Genomic DNA, 18,572 nt, shown 5'->3' with positions numbered 1-18,572 from the left:
AGATATTTAGGTGTACCTTAGTAAACACTAGTAGAGTTCCACCTTAGATTTGGCATGTACGTGTATAATAGAAGATATACCTTACTGAATTTTCATATCAATATGATATGACTATGATTTGACATAAAGTGCAGCAACAGTGAAAATTAAACATTCTTAAACAATAAGGTAATAATACCACACTAATTTTGTACTCATCATAAGGTTTGGACCCTGTGCCCTCCTAAAGTATTGTAACACTTGGAATTTCATACATTTTAATTTGTTTATGCCATTTTAAATACAAGAAATACAAAAAATAAAGAATAAAAATTCCTAAAATTAACTTCCTCAAACTCAAACTGAAAGCAAATCTCTAAAACCTGATAACAAAAAAACTGTAAAGGGATGGAAACATGAACATTTCCAAGTCACTGAATATGTCTTGGACTTTATGTACATCAATTATGAAGAAATACAAAAATTTCTTTCACCAAAATATCAAATCTAGGCTTTCATCTCAAATGTACATTCTGTCAAATTGTAGCTGAACTTTCAGGTCTTCTTTTTAAGAAAATCCTCCTCTACACCACTTCATCAGGAAGCTGGATTTTATATTTTTAATTAATTTCTATCAAGTTGTAGAGATTTGTTTCCAGTTCAAGTTAAGGAAGATAATTTCAGAAAAAATGTATTTGAAATAGTATAAACATTAAAATGTGAAATACCAAGTGTTCCAATATTTTTGAGGGCAATTGAGAAACACAGAAGAGCAGCATCTTACATTTCATATATAGTGCAACAGATAAGAGAATATTTAGAGTGGAATCCTGCAAATTGTGATACAAGCATCAAATTTGGCACAAATAATCCATAGACATTAACTCTTTTAACTTATTGGCCACTTGAATTTTCAATTGGCAGCCAGATTGGAGTCAACTGAATAATTATACAGGGGTCAAAATAAAAAGATGTTCCAATCATATAGAAAACTACACCACATTATTTTCCTGATCATAAAGATTAAAAAAAAAGGTATAGTTTGGACAATCTGTGACTGAATGTTATGGAGTTATGAGGTAAAAGCAGCAAGAATGGTGACAAAGGTCAGTTTCAGTTTGTACAGGGGTCAAAAGTTAAAGTTGCTCCATTAATTTAGCTCCAGCTGTATTTGTGCTACATATGATGCTTGTATCACCATTTGAAGGATTGTCTCAGTTATCTGCTGCACTAATAAGCCAACAGAGAATGAACCAGCTGCTGTCTGTTAGCTTAAACAAGTGTATATAAAATAACCTGAATTAAAGGAGAAATGCTGCTTTTAACAACCTGAACCTCATTTCTGGCATAAAATACGGTCGTTTACTCACCAAGATAAGTTTGGTGTCATTAGAAGTCCATAGTTTAAACAACGTGTTCAGTTCAAATCTGAAGCAAACATTTTTCTTCTTCTACTAAGGTGGATCAGAAGTTTTTGTGGTACACAGCACAAACCACTGGACAGGAGGAACCTAGCAGTCAATGTGACTCACTGATTTGAAAATGCAGGTCTTTCAACCAGATGTGTGGTGCCGTGACATGTCAATCATCTGTGCCCAATCAGATTTCAGTGGAGTCCAGTGAAACCCCGGCCTCTGCTCTAGCTCCACTCATGCTGGGAAGTGTTCAACATTTCCTGTTTCACTGTGACTGAAAGTTGGCACTTCCTGTTTGAGTGTGAGCTTGCCACTGAGTTCCCGTGAGATTCCATGGGATCTCGTCTGTCAATCCAAGTAGTGTTTGACATTGCTGCTCTTGCTTGCCTCTACTGGTGGTTGGCTCTCACTGCGGTATTGTATCACTTCCTGTTCCGGAGCACAGCGGTGTTTTGCTGTATCTGTTAGCTGTTTAATCTGCGCAGTTAGATTGCTCTAGTTAACTAGATAACGATTTGTTTCCCACTGTAATCTTCATGTGCCTTAACTAAAGCACTCCCTCTGCTGAATCACCTCTAAATTATTTACACATTATTCACTTTGTGTGTTTTTAGGAATCAGCTAGCTTAGCGCAGCTACTAGCTCTTAGCTGGTTTAGCATGGCGGCTTCTCCTGTCTCTCCTGCACTTTTCTGCTCTGGGTGTGAAATGTTTAGTTATTCCTCGGCCTCCTTTAGCAGTAATGGTACTTGTAATAAGTGTAGCTTATTCGTAGCTTTGGAGGCCAGGCTGGGCGAACTGGAGACTCGGCTCCGCACCGTGGAAAATTCTACAGCTAGCCAGGCCCCTGTAGTCGGTGCGGACCAAGGTAGATTAGCCGCCGTTAGTTTCCCTCTGGCAGATCCCGAGCAGCCGGGAAAGCAGGCCGACTGGGTGACTGTGAGGAGGAAGCGTAGTTCTAAACAGAAGCCCCGTGTACACCGCCAACCCGTTCACATTTCTAACCGTTTTTCCCCACTCTACGACACACCCGCCGAGGATCAAACTCTGGTTATTGGCGACTCTGTTTTGAGAAATGTGAAGTTAGCGACACCAGTAACCATAGTCAATTGTCTTCCGGGGGCCAGAGCAGGCGACACTGAAGGAAATTTGAAACTGTTGGCTAAGGCTAAGCGTAAATTTGGTAAGATTGTAATTCACGTCGGCAGTAATGACACCCGGTTACGTCAATCGGAGGTCACTAAAATTAACATTGAATCGGTCTGTAACTTTGCAAAAACAATGTCGGACTCTGGAGTTTTCTCTGGGCCCCTCCCCAATGGGACCGGGAGTGACATGTTTAGCCGCATGTTCTCCTTGAATTGCTGGCTGTCTGAGTGGTGTCCAAAAAATGAGGTGGGCTTCATAGATAATTGGCAAAGCTTCTGGGGAAAACCTGGTCTTCTTAGGAGAGACGGCATCCATCCCACTTTGGATGGAGCAGCTCTCATTTCTAGAAATCTGGCCAATTTTCTTAAATCCTCCAAACTGTGACTATCCAGGGTTGGGACCAGGAAGCAGAGTTGTAGTCTTACACACCTCTCTGCAGCTTCTCTCCCCCTGCCATCCCCTCATTACCCCATCCCCGTAGAGACGGTGCCTGCTCCCAGACCACCAATAACCAGCAAAAATCTATTTAAGCATATAAATTCAGAAAGAAAAAATAATATAGCACCTTCAACTGCACCACAGACTAAAACAGTTAAATGTGGTCTATTAAACATTAGGTCTCTCTCTTCTAAGTCCCTGTTAGTAAATGATATAATAATTGATCAACATATTGATTTATTCTGCCTTACAGAAACCTGGTTACAGCAGGATGAATATGTTAGTTTAAATGAGTCAACACCCCCGAGTCACACTAACTGCCAGAATGCTCGTAGCACGGGCCGAGGCGGAGGATTAGCAGCAATCTTCCATTCCAGCTTATTAATTAATCAAAAACCCAGACAGAGCTTTAATTCATTTGAAAGCTTGACTCTTAGTCTTGTCCATCCAAATTGGAAGTCCCAAAAACCAGTTTTATTTGTTATTATCTATCGTCCACCTGGTCGTTACTGTGAGTTTCTCTGTGAATTTTCAGACCTTTTGTCTGACTTAGTGCTTAGTTCAGATAAGATAATTATAGTGGGCGATTTTAACATCCACACAGATGCTGAGAATGACAGCCTCAACACTGCATTTAATCTATTATTAGACTCAATTGGCTTTGCTCAAAATGTAAATGAGTCCACCCACCACTTTAATCATATCTTAGATCTTGTTCTGACTTATGGTATGGAAATTGAAGACTTAACAGTATTACCTGAAAACTCCCTTCTGTCTGATCATTTCTTAATAACATTTACATTTACTCTGATGGACTACCCAGCAGTGGGGAATAAGTTTCATTACACTAGAAGTCTTTCAGAAAGCACTGTAACTAGGTTTAAGGATATGATTCCTTCTTTATGTTCTCTAATGCCATATACCAACACAGTGCAGAGTAGCTACCTAAACTCTGTAAGTGAGATAATAGAGTATCTCGTCAATAGTTTTACATCCTCATTGAAGACAACTTTGGATGCTGTAGCTCCTCTGAAAAAGAGAGCTTTAAATCAGAAGTGCCTGACTCTGTGGTATAACTCACAAACTCGCAGCTTAAAGCAGATAACCCGTAAGTTGGAGAGGAAATGGCGTCTCACTAATTTAGAAGATCTTCACTTAGCCTGGAAAAAGAGTCTGTTGCTCTATAAAAAAGCCCTCCGTAAAGCTAGGACATCTTACTACTCATCACTAATTGAAGAAAATAAGAACAACCCCAGGTTTCTTTTCAGCACTGTAGCCAGGCTGACAAAGAGTCAGAGCTCTATTGAGCTGAGTATTCCTTTAACTTTAACTAGTAATGACTTCATGACTTTCTTTGCTAATAAAATTTTAACTATTAGAGAAAAAATTACTCATAACCATCCCAAAGACGTATCGTTATCCTTGGCTGCTTTCAGTGATGCCGGCATTTGGTTAGACTCTTTCTCTCCGATTGTTCTGTCTGATTTATTTTCATTAGTTACTTCATCCAAACCATCAACATGTCTACTAGACCCCATTCCTACCAGGCTGCTCAAGGAAGCCCTATCATTATTTAATGCTTCGATCTTAAATATGATCAATCTATCTTTATTAGTTGGCTATGTACCACAGGCTTTTAAGGTGGCAGTAATTAAACCATTACTTAAAAAGCCATCACTTGACCCAGCTATCTTAGCTAATTATAGGCCAATCTCCAACCTTCCTTTTCTCTCAAAAATTCTTGAAAGGGTAGTTGTAAAACAGCTAACTGATCATCTGCAGAGGAATGGTCTATTTGAAGAGTTTCAGTCAGGTTTTAGAATTCATCATAGTACAGAAACAGCATTAGTGAAGGTTCTTCTTATGGCCTCAGACAGTGGACTCATCTCTGTGCTTGTTCTGTTAGACCTCAGTGCTGCTTTTGATACTGTTGACCATAAAATTTTATTACAGAGATTAGAGCATGCCATAGGTATTAAAGGCACTGCGCTGCGGTGGTTTGAATCATATTTATCTAATAGATTACAATTTGTTCATGTAAATGGGAATCTTCTTCACAGACTAAGGTTAATTATGGAGTTCCACAAGGTTCTGTGCTAGGACCAATTTTATTCACTTTATACATGCTTCCCTTAGGCAGTATTATTAGACGGCATTGCTTAAATTTTCATTGTTACGCAGATGATACCCAGCTTTATCTATCCATGAAGCCAGAGGACACACACCAATTAGCTAAACTGCAGGATTGTCTTACAGACATAAAGACATGGATGATCTCTAATTTCCTGCTTTTAAACTCAGATAAAACTGAAGTTATTGTACTTGGCCCCACAAATCTTAGAAACATGGTGTCTAACCAGATCCTTACTCTGGATGGCATTACCCTGACCTCTAGTAATACTGTGAGAAATCTTGGAGTCATTTTTGATCAGGATATGTCATTCAATGCGCATATTAAACAAATATGTCGGACTGCTTTTTTGCATTTGCGCAATATCTCTAAAATTAGAAAGGTCTTGTCTCAGAGTGATGCTGAAAAACTAATTCATGCATTTATTTCCTCTAGGCTGGACTATTGTAATTCATTATTATCAGGTTGTCCTAAAAGTTCCCTGAAAAGCCTTCAGTTAATTCAAAATGCTGCAGCTAGAGTACTGACAGGGACTAGAAGGAGAGAGCATATCTCACCCATATTGGCCTCTCTTCATTGGCTTCCTGTTAATTCTAGAATAGAATTTAAAATTCTTCTTCTTACTTATAAGGTTTTGAATAATCAGGTCCCATTTTATCTTAGGGACCTCATAGTACCATATCACCCCAATAGAGCGCTTCGCTCTCAGACTGCAGGCTTACTTGTAGTTCCTAGGGTTTGTAAGAGTAGAATGGGAGGCAGAGCCTTCAGCTTTCAGGCTCCTCTCCTGTGGAACCAGCTCCCAATTCGGATCAGGGAGACAGACACCCTCTCTACTTTTAAGATTAGGCTTAAAACTTTCCTTTTTGCTAAAGCTTATAGTTAGGGCTGGATCAGGTGACCCTGAACCATCCCTTAGTTATGCTGCTATAGACTTAGACTGCTGGGGGGTTCCCATGATGCACTGAGTGTTTCTTTCTCTTTTTGCTCTGTATGCACCACTCTGCATTTAATCATTAGTGACTGATCTCTACTCCCCTCCACAGCATGTCTTTTTCCTGGTTCTCTCCCTCAGCCCCAACCAGTCCTAGCAGAAGACTGCCCCTCCCTGAGCCTGGTTCTGCTGGAGGTTTCTTCCTGTTAAAAGGGAGTTTTTCCTTCCCACTGTCGCCAAGTGCTTGCTCACATGGGGTCGTTTTGACCATTGGGGTTTTTACGTAATTATTGTATGGCCTTGCCTTACAATATAAAGCGCCTTGGGGCAACTGTTTGTTGTGATTTGGCGCTATATAAATAAAATTGATTGATTGATTGATTTGAACATTTTCTTGTTTTACTGTGGATTTGAAAATTGGCACTTCCTGTTTAGGACACCCTGTACCATGAGTGAGTTTCGCGCCTCTGCGCAACGCTTCGCTCATATTATTGTAGTACATGTTAGTTAGGAGTATTGTTAGTGTTATAAATTTGTTTTTATAGTTAAAGGAATGTAATTAGTTTGGTGAAGAGCTATGTTGTGACCATGAGTGAAAACAGCGTTGGAATTTACCTCTTGTGCCACTGAGCTGCTGTATGTTGAAAATAAATTACTTTTTGTCTTTTCCCAGCAGCAGCCGGCAGCCGGCCCACTCGCCCCCTTCTGCTGGGGAGGGCGGAGTTCCATACGGCACCCTGGCTATTGCAAAACATCCAACAGACAGGAATTAATGTTTGGTTTTAGGGTCTACAAACGTTTTTGACTGTTTGGTCTTACTCACTATGCCAGTGGACTGGAAGTTAGTGGAACTAAATTTAGCAGAAGCTAATTAATCCACTGATGGTTTTCAAAATTAGCTGAAAAGATAATCTGTTAACGAAAAAGTTAGCTTCACTAATGAGCGGTTAGCGGAACTGTCCCCACCACTACCCACTTACTCCATTTAAGGGTTACAGGGGAGCTGGAGCCTCTCCCAGCGGTCAATGGATGAGAAGCAGAGTACAGGGTGCCACTATGTCGCAGGGCTACATATAGATGTACAGACAAACTCATTCACATCTGTAGTCAATTTAAAGATTGCAGTATACCTTGCTTTGCACCCTGGAGGGAACCCACACAAACACAGGGAGAACATGCAAACTCCACACAGAAAGGATCATGCGGGACGTGATCCCAGGACTTTCTTGTTGTGAGACAACAGTGCTAATCACTAAGCCACTGTGCTGCCCTCTGTCAATTCAATTCATTTCAATTTATGTGTACAATGCCAATTCACAAGTCACCACAAGGTGCTACACATTAAGGCTGCAAGTAATGATTATTTTCATGTTTGATTAATCTGTCGATTATTTTCTCAACTGCATCGATCTGTGCCATGTTTCCATTCTCAGTTTGGCCATGTGTGCGTGCATAGTGTGTAGAAATTTCCATGTGTGCACATTCAGTGCATGCGAGTCTTTCCCTGTAAAAACGTTAACCCGTCCCCATTCATAAAGAGAAAGCAATGTGCACTACTTACGGGAATAGCTGTTGCTGTTTTGTGTGTGTGTGTGTGTGTGTGTGTGTGTGTGTGTGTGTGTGTGTGTGTGTGTGTGTGTGTGTGTGTGTGTGTGTGTGGGCTCTCGGTCCATATCTATGTCTACGTTTGTGTGTTTTTTTCTTCTGTCTGTGTTCCTTTCATATTTAGTGTTTAGTTTCTCCCCTGTCAGTCACCCCTGTGGTTCCCTCTAGCAGTTTGTACATTGTCCATGCGTGTGGTCAGTCTGTTCTTCGTTTTTTGTGAGTTTTCAATATGTTCCCTATGTCTCGAGTTCACCATGTTTTTTGTGTTTTCTTGATCATCAGTTTTCGTTATGTGTTCAGTAGGTTTATCAGGTGTTCTGTTCACTGTTGAGTCCCAAGTTGATTTTTGTGCTTGTGTTCCTGGATTTAGTTTTTGGTTATGGTTCAGTTCTTTCTGTTATGTGATTATTGATTGCCTCTTTTCATGTGTTAGTTCTTGTGAGTTTTCCCTTATGTTACATGTTTACACCTTTGAGTTCCATGTTTTTTTAAGTTTTGTGTACATGGATTTATATTTTGGTTTTGTTACTTCCTCTGTTGTGTTTTGTTATCTTTGTTGTTATGTTTGATTTCCACCAGTGAAATCTCCTCCAGAGATTTTTGTCTGCAGGTGCTATGAAGGAGCCTGACATTTTTATGAGGGTGCTATGGGTTTGTGTGTCGCGACGGCTCTCTGCTACACCTCTGCCACATTCACGGGCATGCCTACACATCACCACATTCTGATCTGCGACAGTCACTAATGACATACCGAATGACCAAAATCACTGAGCAGATGACGGTCACGACCTGTGCCCTGCTTGTCTCGGGCTTGGCCACCTGACAGAGGCGCTGTCAGAACATCCCTGTATGAACTGCAGTTGCATGCCTTGTGCTATGAGAGTGGCTCAGCTGGCACAGGTGCACCCTCAACACGAGGCCGGCCAGCTCCCGCCTTCGGTGCAGGTGACTGCACCCAGGCGTTTGAAGCGTCGGGGTGAGGTCACTGCTACTGTGGCTCCTCCTAAGAAGAAGTGAATCAAAGCCGATCAAGGCCTTGCCACAAGGGTAGAGCAGCCATCTGCAGAACTGGCTGAGATGAAGTCATTGTTTCAAGTCCGGCAGCTGGAAGCTCCCTTGCCTGAGACGGGGCCTTCTCCACCTATGCCTGAGTTGGTGGTGGAGGAGGATGTATTGTCTCTCACCGCCTTGGACTCTCATTTTGGGGCGGAAGCAGAGACTCGGTCGTCTCTTGCTTCTGACATAGGTTTGTTCGGCTCATCTCAAAGTGTAGTCAGTGAGTCGAGCGATGCCGCTGTACAGGATGTTATGTGTAGTGCCTTAAATCTCCTGCAGTTAGATATTCCAGTGGCAGAGGAGGCTGCCCCTGGGAGCGCTTTTTTCAGACGTGGGCGTGCACCCACTGCCTTTTCTTTTCCCCCATCGGTGGACTATTTTAGGGAATTGTACGCATGTTGGCGGGACCCACGAGCCTTATCACGTTTCTCAGCGGACGGTCGAGCATTGGCCTCTATGAATGATTCCGCCAGGGCTGGTTTGGACTGCATGCCAGCGGTTGACCCGGCGGTAGCCTCGCTTTTGTGTCTCCTGAGGAGGCGCTACACAGTGAGGCTCGGTGCCCACGGACTCAGTGCCGTGTGACAGATGACCTCCTTTGCAAGGCTTTTAATGCAGGAGCACGTGCTGGCTGGTTGAGTAATTCCTTGGCGCACCTCCTGTTTGCAGTTTCTGCATCACTGCAGGATACTGGTGCTGCGGCAAGTGTGGTAGGATTTCATAATACTGCACTGTAGGCTTTTACCCTAATGTCAAGGGAGCTTGGCTGAGTTATGTCTTTCCTTGTTCAGGCTCGTCAGCAGGTTTGGCTGGTGCAGTCTACCCTGACTGAGGCATGTCGGAGGACCCTCCGTGGTGTTTCCTTGGAGCCGGGTGAGCTGTTTGGCCTGGGTGCCCTGGAGGCACTGAAGTGGACCATCCATGAACAGCAGACTAGGCAGCATCTCTCTGGCCTCAACAGAACTGTGCCCCCGCAGCGTTCGAGGCATTTGTCTGTTGGCCATGAGGTACAGCCACTCCCGCCTGCATACCGATCTGAGGGTTATCAGCGGGGCTCTCAGCGGAGGCTGGGTGGTGGTTTCCGTGAGCCATCCACCACCCAACCAGGCAGACCCGAGCTTCGGATGGTGGCCACTAACCCCCCAGGGCTCCTAGGAGTCATGGGGAGAGGAGGTGAGGTCACCGGGCCGGCAGTCGGATGGTTTTCCCATCAGCAGCTCGACTACTGGGCTGCTCACACTGTGGATCCATGGGTAGTTGTTACTTTGACCCATGGCTATAGGTTGCAATTCCAACGCTGGCCACATATCTCAGACCAGGTCAAGGTGACTTTGATTGCTGACCCGGTGAAAGCCCGAGCCCTGCACCAGGAGCTCTCCGCCCTCTTGGCCAAGGGTGCTATTGAGGAGGTGGATCCTCTGCAGCAACCCAGAGGCTAATATTCAACATATTTCCTCATACCGAAAAAGACTGGCGGGTTTCGTCCCATTTTAGATCTGCGGGGACTCAATCGTTGTTTGAAGGTGCTGCCGTTTCACATGTTGACCATGGCGGAGGTCTTTCAAACTGTGGCAAGTCGTTTACATCAATAGATCTGACCGATGCCTATTTTCATGTACCTATTGCGGCAGACCACCGCCACTTTCTGAGGTTTGCCTATCAAGGTTGTTAATGGCAGTTTCAGGTACTCCTGTTTGGCCTCTCCCTTTCTCCAACCGGACTTTCGGCCAGCCATCCACCATCTTTGTACTCTTCATAGAAGCTGTGTGATGACGTGCACGATGTGAGCGTCCAATCGGAATTGGTTCACTGTCACATGGTTTTGTAATATCTAATCGTAGGGCAGAGCAGTCTCAAATGGTAGGGCCAAAGATTGTTAGGAGCAGTGATCTGTTACTCTGTGAGTTCTGGTTTCTGTAAAAATAGAACAGCTGTGTGACACTATATTCAAGGGAAATATATTGAGTTTGTACAAAATACCAAGCGATTTTACTGTGGAGCAAGAGAATTTAACTGTGGAGGACTTCCACCATAAAAGAGTCCATGGAGATCCCTGGTCTTAGTTATTAATATATGGCAAACAAAACCCCAGTTATGTGATACCGCCATGCGGTTGTGTGTACTGTAATAAAACTGATTTTGATGCGATTTGGAGGTTATAAGGATTTTGTGTTGATTTTATAGATTTTATCACTTGGTTATACAGGTGGACCCTCAAAGGGGTTGACATGTATGTCACTGAACATCATGTTACACTCATTTTGTGTAAAACAATCAGTTCTGTTGATGAATGCTTATTTTCTTTTATGAGTGAAATATTTATCTAATCACATACATCTGAAAATGCCACAAGTGTCTTACTATGGAAAACTAAAAGGATGCCTCTGTAAGATGTTGTTAACAGTGTAATTTAACAGTATAATTTAGCATATTTTGTTTGTTTTGTTTGTTTGTTTGTTTGTTTTTTCTTTTTGTTGGTGGGACAAAGCAGGCTGAGAAACTCACCCAGAGCAGACAGACACTGAGGGATTTGTTAAAAAAAAACCTTAACAAGTAACTTCCATCATAACGAATTAACAGACGTGATCTTCCAAAACAATGGTGTCATGTGGCGAACAGTTTTCATCTGCGATGGTGAATCCAGGCTATTTAATCCGTGATCCAGCTTCTAAAGTACTGGTTTCTAAAGTTTTTGTTGTGTGGGCCGCTGAAGAGGAGGTACTGCTGGCCCACCACCACCAGAGGGCGCCCTGCCTGGAGTGCGGGCTCCAGGCACCAGAGGGCGCTGCCGCCTAACAGGAGCAGCCAGGGTGACATCTGACGCTCATCATCCTTGACAGCTGTCACCACTCAACAGGATCAGCATTGGTATATCAGCCAGACGACATCTCCACCTCTTTGCCGAGATATCGTTCTACCTTGAAGGTAACGTACCTCAGCTGGTTGTGAGATAATAACCCTTTGTTGCTTGAGCGTTTTTTGTGAACTCTTTATTCGACGAGAGGAGGAGGTGGTTTTCCACCGTACGTATTGCTGGGTGCACACGCACCCACTTCTAACTGTGTTTGCTCCTCGCCAGCTGTACCAGATCCGACACGCGGAGGCAGTGGCCACCTGGGAGTTCGGGACTTGGCGGCTCCAGTATTCCCGGGGTTCGGTGGCGGAGGAAATCGTGTGGTTCCGGTTCGACTTCGGACTGATGTCTCCTATCTTCGAGCCTGCCCACATGACATCTTGTATTTGACTCACTATTGTAATCTGTTGTTGTTGTTGTGCATTTTCACAACAGTAAAGTGTTGTATTTGGCTTTATCCATTGTCCGTTCATTTGCGCCCCCTGTTGTGGGTCCATGCTCCTACACTTTCCCCAACAGGATATCTCGGCCAGCGTCATGGATCCCGAGGGGCGTCAACCGGCTGTTGAACGGCCAATGGAAGAACAAGGCGCGCAGGCGTCCGCAGGAGGGGTGATCGGTGAGTTGCAGCGGATCCTCACCGCTTTCACGACTCGGTTGGATTTGATGACCGAGCAGAACGTCCTCCTGAACCGCAGGGTGGAGGCTCTCGCCGCGCAGGTGGCTCTCCCTCCCGTCGACCCTGTGCGTAACAGTGACGTTCCACTGGTCGTTCAACGACCCCTTCCACCTTCCCCGGAAGCATACATAAGCCCTCCAGAGCCGTACGGAGGTTGTGTGGAGACGTGCGCAGATTTCCTTATGCAGTGTTCGCTCGTCTTCGCACAGCGTCCCGTCATGTACGCGACTGATGCTAGCAAAGTAGCTTATGTGATAAATCTGCTTCGTGGTGAGGCACGCGCTTGGGCTACAGCGCTCTGGGAGCAAAATTCACGGCTCCTTCAGACATATGATGGGTTTGTGAGGGAGTTCAGAACAGTGTTCGATCACCCAAATAGAGGAGAGACTGCTTCAGCCGTGCTGCTGTCAATGAGACAGGGGCGCCGGAGCGCAGCTGCCTATGCAGTCGACTTCCGCATCGCGGCTGCGAGGTCCGGCTGGAATAGCACTGCCCTCCGCGCCGCCTTTGTAAACGGACTGTCATTGGTTCTAAAGGAGCACCTGGTGGCTAAGGACGAACCGCGGGATTTAGACGGGCTTATCGATCTCGTCATACGATTAGACAATCGGTTAGAAGAACACCGTCGGGAATGAGACTAAGGGCGTGGCCGGGCACGCGCGGTCCCTTCCGGTTCCGATCGCGTTCCGCCCTCCCCACGCTCCATGGCCCCGGCGCCATGTGTGGTCACAGCTCCCCCTGCTGACGAAGCTATGGACACGAGCAGGGCCACATTTAGGGCACCAGATAGACAGAGGAGGCTGGCCCGCGGAGCGTGTTTTGTTTGTGGCTCGATAGAGCATCAGCTAAGAGACTGCCCCGAGCGGTTAAACACCAACGCCCGCCCCTAGAAACTGGGCTAGGGGTGGGCCGAGACATTCACGTGGGACACACCCACATCGCCACACGACTCCCAGTTACAATCCTTTATGAGGATTTAACCCTGAAGGCCCCAGCACTGGTGGACACGGGCTCTGAAGGGAATTTGCTAGACAGCAAATGGGCCAGGGAGATAGGGCTCCCTCTGGTGGCGCTTACCTCGCCTGTGCAGGTGCGGGCACTAGATGGCTCCCTACTCCCTCCAATCACTCACAAGACACCACCAGTAACCCTGGTGGTGTCGGGAAATCACCGGGAGGAGATCGAGTTTTTTGTAACTCCGACCACCTCCCGTCTGATTCTAGGGTTCCCTTGGATGTTGAAACACAATCCCCGGATCGATTGGCCGTCCGGGGTAGTGGTTCAGTGGAGCGAGACCTGCCATCGGGTATGTTTAGGTTCCTCGGTTCCTCCCGGTTCCCAGGCCAGGGAGGAGGTCAGAGCCCCGCCCAATCTAGGGACGGTGCCGGTGCAGTACCATGACCTTGCGGAGGTGTTTCGCAAGGATCTGGCGCTCACCCTTCCCCCGCACCGCCCGTATGATTGTGCCATTGATTTGGTTCCAGGCGTTGAGTTTCCGTCCAGCAGGCTGTACAACCTCTCACGACCTGAGCGCGAATCAATGGAGACCTACATCCGGGACTCTTTGGCTGCCGGGTTGATCCGGAATTCCACCTCCCCGATGGGTGCGGGTTTCTTTTTCGTGGGGAAAAAAGATGGCGGACTACGTCCATGCATTGATTACAGGGGGCTGAACAAAATCACGGTTCGTAACCGATACCCCTTACCCTTGTTGGATTCTGTGTTCACGCCCCTGCATGGAGCCAAGATATTCACCAAGCTTGATCTTAGAAATGCATATCACCTGGTTCGGATCCGGAAGGGAGACGAGTGGAAGACGGCATTTAACACCACGTTAGGTCACTTTGAGTACCTGGTCATGCCGTTCGGTCTTACAAACGCTCCCGCGACGTTCCAAGCATTAGTTAATGACGTCTTGCGGGACTTCCTGCACCGATTCGTCTTCGTATATCTGGACGATATACTCATCTTTTCTCCAGATCCTGAGACTCATGTCCGGCATGTACGTCAGGTCCTGCAGCGGTTGTTGGAGAACCGGCTGTTTGTGAAGGGCGAGAAGTGCGAGTTTCACTGCACTTCTTTGTCCTTCCTGGGGTTTATCATTTCCCCTAACTCCGTCGCTCCTGATCCGGCCAAGGTTGCGGCGGTGAGAGACTGGCCCCAACCCACCAGCCGTAGGAAGCTGCAACAGTTCCTCGGCTTTGCTAATTTCTACAGGAGGTTCATTAAGGGCTATAGTCAGGTAGCTAGCCCCCTGACAGCCCTGACCTCACCAAAAGTCCCCTTCACCTGGTCAGATCGTTGCGATGCCGCGTTCAAGGAGTTGAAACGGCGCTTCTCGTCTGCACCTGTTCTGGTGCAGCCCGATCCTAGTCGCCAGTTGGTGGTTGAAGTGGACGCCTCGGACTCAGGGATAGGAGCTGTGCTCTCCCAGAGCGGGAAGACCGATAAGGTCCTTCACCCGTGTGCCTATTTTTCCCGCAGGTTGACCCCGGCCGAACGGAACTATGACGTCGGCAATCGAGAACTCCTTGCGGTGAAAGAGGCTTTTGAAGAGTGGAGACATCTGTTGGAGGGAACGACCGTGCCATTCACGGTTTTCACTGACCACCGGAACCTGGAGTATATCAGGACCGCCAAGCGGCTGAATCCCAGGCAAGCCCGCTGGTCACTGTTCTTCAGCCGTTTTGACTTCCGGATCACCTACCGTCCCGGGACCAAAAATCAGAGATCGGATGCCTTGTCCCGGGTACATGAAGATGAAGTCAAAACGGAGTTGTCGGATCCACCGGAACCCATCATCCCGGAGTCCGCTATCGTGGCCACCCTCACCTGGGACGTGGAGAGAACCGTCCGGGAGGCCCTGGCACGAAGCCCGGACCCCAGAACCGGGCCAAAGAACAAACTATACGTCCCACCAGAAGCTAGGGCTGCAGTCCTGGACTTCTGTCACGGCTCTAAGCTCTCCTGTCATCCAGGGGTGCGAAGAACCGTGGCAGTTGTCTGGCAGCGCTACTGGTGGGCGTCCCTGGAAGCCGATGTCCGGGATTATATCCAGGCCTGTACCACCTGCGCCAGGGGCAAGGCCGACCATCGCAAGGTATCGGGATTGCTACAGCCGCTGCCCGTGCCTCATCGCCCCTGGTCTCACATCGGCCTGGATTTTGTCACGGGCCTCCCGCCGTCCCAGGGCAACACCGTCATCCTCACGATAGTGGACCGATTCTCCAAGGCGGCCCACTTCGTGGCCCTCCCGAAACTCCCAACGGCCCAGGAGACAGCGGACCTCCTGGTCCACCACGTCGTCCGGCTGCATGGGATTCCAACAGACATCGTCTCCGATCGCGGTCCCCAGTTCTCCTCGCATGTCTGGAGGAGCTTCTGCCGGGAACTGGGGGCCACGGTCAGTCTCTCTTCCGGGTATCATCCCCAAACCAACGGGCAAGCAGAACGGGCCAACCAAGAGATGGAGCAGACCCTGCGTTGCGTGACAGCCGCGCACCCGGCGGCCTGGAGTACCCATCTGGCCTGGATCGAGTATGCCCACAACAGCCAAGTGTCGTCAGCCACCGGCCTCTCCCCTTTTGAGGTGTGCCTAGGGTATCAGCCCCCGTTGTTTCCGGTGGTTGAGGGAGAGGTCGGTGTGCCCTCGGTCCAAGCCCACCTGCGGAAGTGCCGTCGGGTGTGGCGAGCCGCCCGTTCTGCTTTGCTGAAGGCCCGGAGGAGGACAAAGGCCCATGCAGACCGACGGCGGACCCCGGCCCCTACGTATCGTCCAGGGCAGGAAGTGTGGTTGTCTACCAAGGACATACCCCTGCAAGTGGACTCCCCTAAACTCCAGGAACGATACATAGGACCCTTCAAAATTCTCAAGGTCATCAGTCCAGCCGCAGTGAGGCTGCAGCTTCCGGCCTCGCTGCGGATCCATCCCGTCTTTCACGTGTCACGAATCAAACCACATCACACCTCACCCCTCTGTACTCCGGGTCCGGCACCACCTCCTGCCCGGATCATCGATGGCGAGCCGGCTTGGACTGTGCGCCGGCTCTTGGATGTCCGACGGATGGGCCGGGGCTTCCAGTATCTGGTGGACTGGGAGGGGTACGGCTCCGAAGAACGCTCCTGGGTGTAGAAGAGCTTCATCCTGGACCCGGCCCTCCTGGCCGACTTCTACCGCCGCCACCCGGACAAGCCTGGTCGGGCGCCTCCTGGCTTGTTGAGGGGGGGGTCCTGTTCTGTGGGCCGCTGAAGAGGAGGTACTGCTGGCCCACCACCACCAGAGGGCGCCCTGCCTGGAGTGCGGGCTCCAGGCACCAGAGGGCGCTGCCGCCTAACAGGAGCAGCCAGGGTGACAGCTGACGCTCATCATCCTTGACAGCTGTCACCACTCAACAGGATCAGCATTGGTATATCAGCCAGACAACATCTCCACCTCTTTGCCGAGATATCGTTCTACCTTGAAGGTAACGTACCTCAGCTGGTTGTGAGATAATAACCCTTTGTTGCTTGAGCGTTTTTTGTGAACTCTTTATTCGACGAGAGGAGGAGGTGGTTTTCCACCGTACGTATTGCTGGGTGCACACGCACCCACTTCTAACTGTGTTTGCTCCTCGCCAGCAGTACCAGATCCGACACGCGGAGGCAGTGGCCACCTGGGAGTTCGGGACTTGGCGGCTCCAGTATTCCCGGGGTTCGGTGGTGGAGGAAATCGTGTGGTTCCGGTTCGACTTCGGACTGATGTCTCCTATCTTCGAGCCTGCCCACATGACATCTTGTATTTGACTCACTATTGTAATCTGTTGTTGTTGTTGTGTATTTTCACAACACTAAAGTGTTGTATTTGGCTTTATCCATTGTCCGTTCATTTGCGCCCCCTGTTGTGGGTCCGTGCTCCTACACTTTCCCCAACAGTTTTAGCTCCACGTCTTCTCTTCCATTTTTTTTGTAGAAGCGTTACAGCGCTACATACAGGCCTGGCATGTGTACTACAGCATTTTCATGTGGTTTCACTGGATATGTGAGAATGGAGACATTTCTTGAATGGAACACTTTTTGAAAATGACAAAGAAAAAGACTGTACAGGAGACGTTCAGTTCCAGTGTAGACAAGGCCTTAAAAACATGGGATGAAATAAAATTAAAATAATAAATGAGGAATTATTTTCATGGGGGTGCTATGACAAATCCAGGGTGCACTCTAGCACCCCCCCCCCCCACCCACCCACCCCCGTTGCCACCCGTGATTTCCACTCACCCTTAGATGTCTGTTCAAGTTCATTTCACCTTTTAGTTGGTTCTCGACCTCTGACTCCATCACACACCTGCCCTCCATTTTGCTCATCAGTTGAGTTAGTATTTATGTCTTTATTCACTTGCTGGTTTCTTCATGTTGGTTTCCATGTTGTGAGTATCCTGAGATTGCCTATTTTCCTAACCCTTCTTCCGACGCCTCTTTTTTTTTTCTTTGGATTGTTTGCCACTGCTGGATTTAGTAGTTTGTTTGATTTTGGACTCCTGTACCCCTGTGGCTGTCACATAGCTTGTTGACTTGTTCACATGTTTGGGATTAATAAATCATCTTGTGTTTTCACCTCATGTCTGTTTTAATCGCTGCCTGCATTTTGGGTTGTAGTTTCACATTGCTAATGGCCCTATTACACTTAGCATGAATGATCGCGAATGGGGAAAACCAGCTAGAATTTGAGCCACATATGTATGGGACAGACATTCGCACAGCCCTGTACAAATGGCGTACGAATACCCTGAATGTGTCTGGAAGCCACCTGATTCCCGCACATTCGGAGTACAGCAGCTCCCGAATCCAGGTCGACTACTCAGAGTGCAGGTCGAATGCGGACACAACACAGTAAGTAACACCAAAAAATAAAAACAGAATAAAATGTTAAAAAGGCAAAGAATAATAAACACAACACGAAACCCCACAATGCCGTATATGGAATATGCAGAATGCCCCTCCAATGCCATACGTGCCACCTGATGTCTGGGTGGAAGGCAAGGTGGGTGCACACACGCACATGTTCCTGCCTCATGCACACATGGCAAGTCGGTCAGCTGTCCTGACCACACACACAGTGGAGTGTGTGTATGATCCAGCCTGCCGCTCGTGCAACACTTAGGTCAGCAGTCATGAGCAAACACAGGTATGGCAGTGCGATCAGCTGTTCTGACCACACACATGCACAGTGGTGTGTGGATGAACCAGCCACATGCATGCGCAGCACTTCAATCAGCTATTATCATGGCTGGACTGAAAGGCATAGGCGGGTCACAGGGGGCCATGAGACCACCGGAGGCCTGTAAAAAGCACAAGACA

At 47.5% G+C, this 18,572-nt stretch overlaps 1 protein-coding gene across 2 annotated transcripts in view; it reads right to left on the bottom strand.

The window, feature by feature from the left end:
* The window catches only part of syt7a (synaptotagmin VIIa), a 325,957-nt gene that overhangs the window by 102,657 nt on the left and 204,728 nt on the right, over nt 1–18,572 (bottom strand). The gene's annotated exons all lie outside the window — the stretch shown is intronic.

This window comes from Thalassophryne amazonica, chromosome 8, assembly GCF_902500255.1.
Source record: "Thalassophryne amazonica chromosome 8, fThaAma1.1, whole genome shotgun sequence".
NCBI classification, from domain to species: Eukaryota; Metazoa; Chordata; class Actinopteri; order Batrachoidiformes; family Batrachoididae; genus Thalassophryne; species Thalassophryne amazonica.
Note: the sequence above shows the minus strand (reverse complement) of the source record. Positions and strands in the feature narration are given on the sequence as shown.